This window comes from Nicotiana tabacum, chromosome 22 (genome assembly GCF_000715075.1).
Source record: "Nicotiana tabacum cultivar K326 chromosome 22, ASM71507v2, whole genome shotgun sequence".
Classification (NCBI taxonomy): Eukaryota; Viridiplantae; Streptophyta; class Magnoliopsida; order Solanales; family Solanaceae; genus Nicotiana; species Nicotiana tabacum.
Window position 1 is genome coordinate 66,320,708 of NC_134101.1, and position 8,219 is coordinate 66,328,926.

At 38.6% G+C, this 8,219-nt stretch overlaps 1 non-coding gene across 1 annotated transcript; it reads left to right on the forward strand.

Annotated features, from left to right (window-relative positions):
• Positions 1 to 1,170: 1,170 nt before the first annotated feature.
• On the forward strand, positions 1,171 to 1,242 carry TRNAH-GUG (transfer RNA histidin (anticodon GUG)). The gene has a single exon. It is a non-coding gene; the product is annotated as a tRNA-His (tRNA).
• Positions 1,243 to 8,219: the final 6,977 nt, after the last annotated feature.

Here is an 8,219-nt window from a genome sequence, read left to right on the forward strand (position 1 = left end):
AACACATAATACATCCATATATTTTTATTTATGTAGTATATTTTTTATGTATAATTATTTAAAAATATATAATTCTGTACATATTCAGTGTATATATTATATATTTAATGTATAATTTATGTATATCTAAAAAATCTGAATATATTTTATGTATATTTAACATATAAAATATATATTTGTATATATGAGGTATATGTTATTTATTAGTATTCAATATACATTAATTGTATAAGTACTAACAAATTTAATATTTATATGCTTATGTATACCATTATTATTCATTATGTATAAATATACGATAAATAAATTTCAAAATATAATATACAAATAATATTAAAATAACTTTTTTATTGAATTAAGTTTCTTTTCTCTCCAGACCCCACATTGTGGGATAATATTGTGGGATAATACTGAGTATGTTGTTGTTGTTGTAAGTTCTTTTTGTGACAAGATTTTCGCTCAAAAAAGGGTATACTATGCCTACGGGGAGGAAGGAGTTATTTTTGGAAGGAAATTATCCTATCAATACGTTTCTGAGTCATATTTGCTTATTTTTAGGACTTTCTCATTCTTAGAAAACTGAATCCCTCTGGGCGCTTTTTTAGGAATGAAATGCTTTGAATATTTTTCTTAAACGTGATTATTGATCCATGTTTATCGCTTTTTGATAAGATATGTATTTATTTAACTGCCATGTTAGTAAAATACCTATTGCTGCTAGGTTTTTGAAATATTTTCTTAAATTTTGTCTATAAGTGTTTTTTTTCTCAAAAAAATCTAAAAAAAATATTTTCTTAATTTCAACATGTTAAATGTCGATAATGTCTCATTTCCTCTTTAAACTTGCCGAGCCCAATCACAGGCCTTTTTAAACCCTTTGATGTCAATGAGAAGCATAAAGAAAGGACGAAAGACTCTATTATCAAGTGTTTTTCATCGTTTCAATATTAATCATGCATCTTAGATAGCCAGAATTCAGAACTCAGAAGGGTTGCTTTATAGCTAATTAATTCATAAAAATTACGTACATATCAAGAATTGCTTAGATAAAAATATCAGGTGTGTGGTTGTTTTATAGTAACCAGTATATCAGCTTGTTCGTTAGCTTTAGGAACATGGAAACTGTATCTACGTGTCATATAAGTTAACAGAAACGCGGATAACATCAAAGTGGCTGTAGTTTAGTGGTGAGAATTCCACGTTGTGGCCGTGGAGACCTGGGCTCGAATCCCAGCAGCCACAAATGTTACTTTTTTTCATATAGTTCTTACCATCTTTTTTCAAATATCAACCCAATTACATAGTTTACTAAAGCCTCTTCCATTGATAACTTGAAACTTCTTACGTAATACACACTACTAGAAATCCGGTAAAAACCGACCAAAAATACCGACCAACGTTGGTCGATAATGGCCAAAAACCGACCAAAACGCGACCATTTACGTGTGGACGGTATTTTTGTGGTCGGAAAGGAATACCGACCAAAGTTGGTCGGAAATTACCGACCAACTTTGGTCGGTCAATTAAATTCAAAAAAAAAAATATTGCAAAAAAAACCGACCAAAGTTGGTCGGTTTTTTCCGACCAAAGTTGGTCGGTATTTTAATTATGTAAAAAAAAGATTCACCATCTGAGAATTGAACCGGGGTCTGTACTGTGGCAGGATACTATTCTACCACTAGATTATTGGTACATTTTGTTTTAAGACTATTTTTTATTTGATTTATATTCTTTAATTGTATTTTCGCACGAAAATAATCGACCAAAGTTGGTCGGTTTTATTAAAAAGTAAAATTACCGACCAAAGTTGGTCGGTTTTTTTAAATGACCCGCCGAATTAACCGACCAATTTTGGTCGGTTTTTTTAATATTAATTTTTATTTATATTAATTGAAAAACCGACCAAAGTTGATCGGTTTCTTGAAACATAAATTTCGTGGGACTCAAAAATAGTTTCCCGCATTTTTGCGCCAAAGAAAACTGACCAAAGTTGGTCGGTTTCGTAAAAAAAAAAATTAAAAAAAATATATTTTGAAAAATCGACCAACTTTGGTCAGTTTTTTGGTCGGTTTTTTTACCGATCAAAGTTGGTCGGTCGACCTTGATCGATTTTTTGCCAAATTTCTAGTAGTGTATCTATATATATGTAGCCTCCTTCCTCATCTTCCCGTCCATTCAAACATTATATTCAGAGATCCACCGGCCACCAAAAACGCTTTTTACTTTTGTCGCCGTCAGTAGTTACTATATTACTCCATTATTTTAACTATGCGGCGCCTAGCAAAAGCCATAATCTTTCTCTGGGAAACAAAGAAGAAAGAGAGATAAAAAAGATGAATTTGGATTTCCGATTTCTTAAGGTGCGCGATCTTGACTTTTTAAAAGCTTACAAGTGTACTCCCATTATACCTTGTCGGGGAGAATTTTGAAGGAAGTAGTTTCTTATGTAAGACAAGAAGCAAGTTGTTTTTTTTTCTTTTTCTTTTTGTGTAATTTGTCTGTTTTTCTTTCTCAAACAAATTGTCAAACTATTTTTAAATAATAAGTTCATAACAGCTGTGATAAGTAAACGGATGCATGGACGTTATTCCACTTGACCCTTCGGTATAGTGTGCTTTGTGGTTAATCTCCACTAATAAAATAATGCACAAATATTACATTAGCCTGTTTTAGCCTTTTGACGGGGATGAACAAATAAAGGGAAATAGCAAACTCTAACCATTACTAAGTGCGCATAGATGTTCTTCATTTTTTTATGACTTAATTATTTGATCATCTGGTGTTAATATATAATCACTCACATATATACTGGCCCCAAGGCGGCTTCTTTTACCTTCAATTTTGTTTATTAGACGATGCATAAATATGTCATTGCTTTTCACTTTTCACTTTTCATGTACCAAAAGCAAATATTTTCTTTAACTCATATAGTCCTAGTCATATGTAATGGCATGATAAAAGTAACAAGCACCACCAGAAAAGAAAAGGTAAAAAGGCAGCTAGTAAGTGTCTCTTTTTATATTTTATTCTTTTTCACGTAGCTAGCAAGTAGCAAGTTTCATGCAATGGAATTTGGCAAATTAACGTATATTCATCAACGGGCCGGGTTACGTTGCCCTGGGCTCCCACATTGACCAAACTTATTTTTTCAACTGTTCTGCTCAAAGAGAGGTACAACTTTGAATATACTTTGAAGCCTTCACCACACAGTAGTAGGGCATTAATCTATTTGAAATTTTCAAACTTTGCTGCTTAAAAACAACTTAATGCTCTTTTACTACACATGCATAAACATGTATAAGTCTAAAACTGTCACCCCCAACCACATCCCAAATCCCCCCAAACCAAAGATTATATATGTTGTTAATCTACAATTAATTGTTTGCCCTCAAAATTGGATAACAATTAAACTTATAATGTGGATTTAAGGATTTCACTTAATACCGATTGATAAATATGAAGATTAAAGATAGAATTATACAATACAATACATCAAACCAGTATTTGAGTAGAACTCAACCCTTGAGTTAAAGTATCCTCAAACTGATTGATGCAAGGACAATAAAAACACAATAAGCTGAAGAACAAGTGTGTGAGCGAGGAAGAAAATTATATTGCTTTCTTATTAGTCATCTCTACAAATGGTTAGAACTCCCCTTTATATAGTAGAGGAATTCTATATATAGTACAATTCTAATTAAAGAAGAAAATCCCATGATTAACTAAACAACCGTTCTTGATTCGATCCATTCCGAGATTTTCGCCATGATTTTCGATCGGTCATGGATATCTCGCTTTTCCGTTATTACGCAATCTTCGGTATTGCTCGATACCTGTCTCGTTCGGTCTCGATTGCTGTCGGCCTCGATCTTGGCAGGTGCCTCGAATCCCGATCTCGGTACCTTGTCTTTGTGCCTCAATCCGATCTACTTTGGAGTCGTTCTTCGATGCAAACTCCTGGTCTCGGTCAAACAGTAAAATCGGGTGGGCCCGATTTTAACCGTATACAGATAATCCCCTCGTTTTTTTGGAGTGTAATGACAAGAAACGAATTGAGCCTTCGATTTTCTACCTCAACCTATCATGACGTCACCCTTGTGACGTAAGCGACAGAAATGACTGAAATGTCCCATCTGTACAGTTCCCTAGGCATTAAATGCGCGTCAGTCGATGGTCGGCCACCGCCAATATTAAACCGTCGTTGTGAAATTTATAAGTAGCCCCTTTCTTCACTATTTCGAACTTTTACTTTCAGATTCTTAATCTTCAAAGCTTTTTATATCTTCATCTTCATCTGCACATCTACGATTTTCACTACTACCATCTTCTCAAGACACCAAATTATCATTTCCATCTATTTTTAACTTCAAATCCATACAAAAACGAAAAAAACATCAAAGACTGGGCCCCATCGACCCCGTTGTCATTGATTTTTATCGTCAGTACCAGATAATCCTAGGCCAAATCCACCCTTCTTTTTGGCGAATTGTTATTCTGCTCCGATTCTTCGTGAGCAACGTCGAGGGGATGCCTTTCACCATCGACCACCTCATCAGGTTATACAGCCCCCGCCTCTATCGAGGTGGGTTGATAAAACTCCAATGCCAGGCCACCAAAGTACTGTTCTCGAGCATAGACGAGGACAATGACCGAGGCTGGATGGGCCGGTTCGTTCGAGTGAGGACTTCCGACCTAATCCCGACCGAGAAGATGCCATTTCCTAAGAAATGGAATATGAAGCGTAAGTATAATTCCACTGTTAGTTCTTATTTATTGTTTTGGACCTTTGTTTATTCTCATCGATATCCTTTTCCGTGATGTAGCAATTGCTTGAATGCCCGATGTAACCTCGACCTCTTCGTACGCTGAGCGCTCATGGCGAGATTTATCTAAGGGCCGATGGGAGGCCAAAACTTACGGTAAGCCCCTTTCCTATGTCCTTGATGATTCGATCAAAATGCCTTTCTTATACTTAATCAATTTTCCTGCATATAGGCCTGGGCAAAGATGCGGTCATGAGGCCCCCGTCTGGCGAGGAAGAGACCTCGCCCCCGATTCCGAAACCGGTGAAAGACAACAAGAGAAAAAGGGCCCCGGCTTCCGAGGATCTAGAACTTAAGACAAGGATGGCTCGTAAGCCTAGGAAGAACACCATCCCTCTGACCGAAGAATCTGTTCGGCGTCTGAGGGATGAAGACGAAGAAGAAGAAGAAAATGACAACGGCTCTAAACTGGTGGCCCGAGTAAAGAAAACCATCGATGCCCCAAAGACAACTGGATTGATGGTGGTTGATGAGGCTCCGCCTCGAACTGAGGGGATATCGGAGAAAGACTTGGGCAAATTCCCCGAGTCATTAGAGATCGAGGATGTCTCCCACCGAAATGAACAAACGGTGGGTATATCTGAAGGGGCTGGCCCTGAAGCTCTTCGAACTGAGGAGAATGCCCCAAGTGATTCCCTTGGGGAAATAGTAATCGGAGACTTACCCACTCTCCTTTTTTCGTAGACGGAACTCATGAGGGAGAGGACCCCTTCCGTGATTTGTTTACAAGTATCAAGGATGCTTCCGGCCCGAGTGACGCATCAGGTCTTTTCTTCGAGGCTCAACGAGCCCTGAATCGGGTAAGTCTTGATTCCCTTTGTTGATGTCATATTCTTCCATTTTATGCCTAACCTTTTCTCTTTTCATATAGGCTTTAGCTCTACATCAGGAAGCGTTTTCCAAGTCTCGGGCAGAGCTGAACCGATGTGAGGCTGACTTCCGAGGGCTTTCGGTGGAGAGAAATGCCCTCAAACTTCTTAGTGGGCAGAAAGAGGAAGGGATCAGAGATCTTCAAGTCGAGTTGGCCAACGCTCACCATGATCAGACAGATCTGATCGAGCAGGTAATGAAAATCTTAAAAGCTCATAGGCTCGATTCGGGAATGGTGGCTAATATTTCAATCTCACAACTGCAGCAGAAAATTGAGAGGATCGAGCAGTTTCGTTAGGAGGTCGACACAATAAAGGCGGAGTCCTTGGGGTGGAAGGAAGGTATGGATCGCTTTGCTGTAGAAAAAGAGACTGCTCGAGCCCAATTATTATCGGTCGAAAGTCAACTTCAAGGCATGAAAGAGAAGAGCTCGACTCAAGCAAGGAAAATAGAGGAGCTTGAGGCTCAGTTGGCTTATGAACTTGCCAAGGCCAAATCTGAAGCCGAAAAAGCAAAGGCCGAGGCGGATGCAATCGTAGCCGTCTATCGGGCCGATGCTGAAGCCGCTCAAACTCGAGCATATTGGATTGCTGAACTCGCCAAATGCCAATCTCAGAGGTAAACCCTCGAGGAAATTTACGCTCGGGGTTTCGATCTTACCAATGAGATAGTAAAGGCTAGAGAGCATGAAGCCGAAGCCGGAGCGCTGGCCACTTCCGATGACGATGATGATGATGGCAGCAAGAGCGGGTCCGAGAATGGGGAGGACCTCGATGTAGAAGAAGCTATCCCCGGAGGAGATCAGGAACCTTAGGATTTTTCACTTTTGATCTTTTTTGTATAGGATCCCGACCAGACCTTGTAAATATTCATATATATAGTGATCTCTTTCCTTTTCGACTTGTCTTTATTTCTTTTATGCCTTGTGAAAGTTTTGTTCATAAGTTCGATGCTTAGGCATTTTGATCGAAACCAGACTAGTGTAGTTTTTATAATCGAGTGAGTACTTGCTCGAACTCGGAATAGGGTGACCCTTAGGTTTAAATTGAGTGAGGATAATTTCTTCGAACTCAAAAATAAACTGGCCTTTTAGGCTCTTAAATTAGGCCGATACGGCCATAGCAAAAAGAATGGCTTTCTCCCCATTTTCGGCTTGATAAGTTTATCGTTTAATCATATAAATTATGTTGTGCCTTAACAAAAAATAAAGGATTTGTTCGAGAGTTCGAATCTGAAACCGAGATACGAACTTCCTTAACATTTCGTTATCTTTCTATTTTACCTTGAAGAGGTCCGACTTCCTAGTCGCAACCTTTATTGCTCTGACGTGTGCATTTACGAAAGAGTCTGCAATCATGGCGAAGGAATCGATGGAATTAGGCGGCAAATTATGATACCATATCATTGCCCCCTTCGTTAGAGTTTCTCCAAACTTCTTTAGTAGAACCGATTCGATCTCATCATCTTCTAAATCATTTCCTTTTATCGCACATGTATAGGAGGTGACATGCTCATTTGGATCGGTAGTCCCATTGTACTTGGGGATTTTTGGCATGCGAAATTTCTTCGTAATGGGCTTCAGAGCCACACTCAGGGGGAACGGCTTCTGCACGAACTTCTTCGAGTCCATACCTTTTAAAATTGGCGGTGCCCCCGGTATTTGATCAACCCGGGTTATATGTATCTACTTTCTTGTCATTTGGCTCGATTTTCTTTTCTCCCATTTTAATTCGTTTAGTGAGCTCCTGGAATATTTTCATAATGACGGGGTCAATCCCCGATTTATTGGCATTTGACCTTTTCGGCACTGGCTCGGTCCTGTGGACGACTTCTGGTTCTACCCCACTCGGCGCTCGATGTTGATGTTGTAATTATGCTATAGCGGCTTGTTGAGCCTATAATATTTCAAATATCAATTGGAGGCTGACTCCACCATCTCCTCCGCCCTGTGTACTTCGACCACCAGATCGACCTTCCCTGCGTATACTACCTTCGGGATCAGCGCCCAAATTTGTATTTAGGGTGATATGTGAGCTGACGTCGATGGGGTTTGCAATTGGTACTCCCTCGATATCCGCATGAGGCACCTCGATTTATGGGGCGTCTATATTGTCGTTTTCCCCGTGAAATACGAAACCGTTGTTACCATGTGTGGGCGTTGTTTGTGAGTTTGACATGCTTTTTCCTGAAAACAAAAACACTTACAAGAACAAGCGTAAAGTAGTGGGTTATGAGAATCAGTATTAAGCAATCACTATTATCCTTAGCCCCACGGTGGGCGCCAAACTGTTTACCCTCAAAATTGGATAATAATTAAACTTATAATGTGGATTTAAGGACACGTAATTTCACTTAATACCGATTGATAAATATGAAGATTAAAGATAGAATTATACAATAAAGTAAATCAAACCAGTATTTGAGTAGAACTCAAACCTTGAGTTAAAGTATCCTCGAACTGATTGATGCAAGGACAATAAAAACACAATAAGCTGAAGAACAAGAGTGTGAGCGAGGAAGAAAATT